Here is a 1,969-nt window from a genome sequence, read left to right as displayed (position 1 = left end):
ATTTTTCAAACAGGTGGCAACATTTTCCTACATGTTGTTTAGAACTAAAACCCTTATCAAAAACCTTTCGGTTGATACACATATTATAGTAATTCACTTAAAATAATTGAACCTAATTTTTAAACTGGTGGCACCCTTTGCAAAATACCTTAGTAAAATTCCAAATTTTTAATCTGAAGGTTTCTTAACAATCTTTCGTTCGACGCCCATATTTTAATTTTTCAGATGGTTTGCGAATAATTAATTTAATTTGACTATTAAAACATGTGGCAACCCTTTCCAAAATATTTTCAAACTACAACTTTTTAAGCCTCTTTATATCCATTTTTTGAATACAATTTTTAAATAAAAAATTCCCGCAATTCAAATTGAATTTGATAAGTTTGGAATTGATTTGATATATTGCCATACCAAGTGCCACGCCGTCTTGTCTCATTGAGATTAAATCTATCCTATATTTTTAGGTGGGCTAAATGCCACCAGTGTGCAAAGCTTCATGAAGATCGGTTGAAAAGTTAAAGCATAAAAGCGTAGCAAACAAACAAACTCAATTTCGGATTTATATATTAGTAAGGATCTCGCCTGATATTATACAGAAATTGTTTAACTACGCCTGGGTCAGTGATACCAGTTCAAAATTTTGATGATGTACAAAGTTGTGGCCATGTTATTGAAATTTGTCAAACAATGAAATTTCGGGTCCTAAAAAATCAAATTTTTACAAAAGTCATCACGATCAATTGATCAACTGAAATAAGTAAAAATTCGAGTACTCCCGACAGTAAACACTTAGATAGACATTTACCATGAGAGTCCCCTATACAAGTTTTAACATTGAAGTTCCGACAGTATTAGTAGAATAACAAAAAATCCATTTGAATCCTGCCTAATTACTGTCCTTTGCCATTGTTGTCATTTTAAGGCGTAATTAAAAATTGTAGAATTAATAACTATTTCAAATACAGATGCACAAGAACAATTTTATCCCTAAGTCAAAATAAAGATCTAAATAACAAAACAAAAATCATTTGAAAGATATTAATTTTTGTAGTTCAAAGGAACTTAACACCCAATGAAGCATATATGGATTTTTTTTTTAAATTTACCAAGTGTATAAAACTGCATTCAGTTCCCTATTAGATTAAATAAATCTCATACAATTCACTTCTTCCAAAGTATATATTATTGTACTTCAGAGAAATGTTAACATTAAAATTTTGACTTTGATTGCACAAAACTGCATTAAGCGATAGGTGTTGGTCGAAAGTATACACCAAACAGTATTTGCCCATTTATTCTGAATCATGTTTCTGATGAAACTATCTATAATTGAAAACATTTGTTCTCAAAACTAAAACAAATATTATAGCCCAAAACTGAGTCAACATGTTTTTAATAATAAAAGATTTCATACAAATTTGAAAACATAAGTTTCCCTGTCTATGATGAAACCTCCTAGCGCGTTGTAGTTTATATCAAGCTTTACAAAATTTCCATTCTATTTCTTGGTGGACATTGAAATTATTTATTTTAGTGTTTTCTATTTTGAAATATCTGCATTGCTTGATCATATTCGATGGCAAAAGCAACAGCTAAACAGCTTCCATTGCAAAAATCATTCTTAAACTCTTTAAGTCTCATAAATATGTATACATAATTATAATATAATAGATTGGCGCTTACACATATGTTACTGTTTGGCCGAGCTACAGTTTTTCATGGCAGAAATACACTCGGATGTTTCCCATTTCCTGCCGAAGGACGACCGCTGTTAAGAAAAAACCTTTTTACAACGCTTTTATCAACTTGCAATGTTGTGTTCCAGAAACTTTCAATGTTGTGTTCCAGAAACTTTCAATGTTGTGTGTCCGACACCATAAAGCAAAGCTTTGAAAAGCTCCTATAAAAAAGCATAGTGAATAGGGCGAGGTAGATGACATCTAGATGTCGCCCTATGTACTACGTTTGC

The sequence above is a fragment of the Rhagoletis zephyria genome, unplaced genomic scaffold (assembly GCF_001687245.7).
Source record: "Rhagoletis zephyria isolate East Lansing unplaced genomic scaffold, Rhagoletis_zephyria_1.1 Rzeph_scaffold_01411, whole genome shotgun sequence".
NCBI classification, from domain to species: Eukaryota; Metazoa; Arthropoda; class Insecta; order Diptera; family Tephritidae; genus Rhagoletis; species Rhagoletis zephyria.
Note: the sequence above shows the minus strand (reverse complement) of the source record.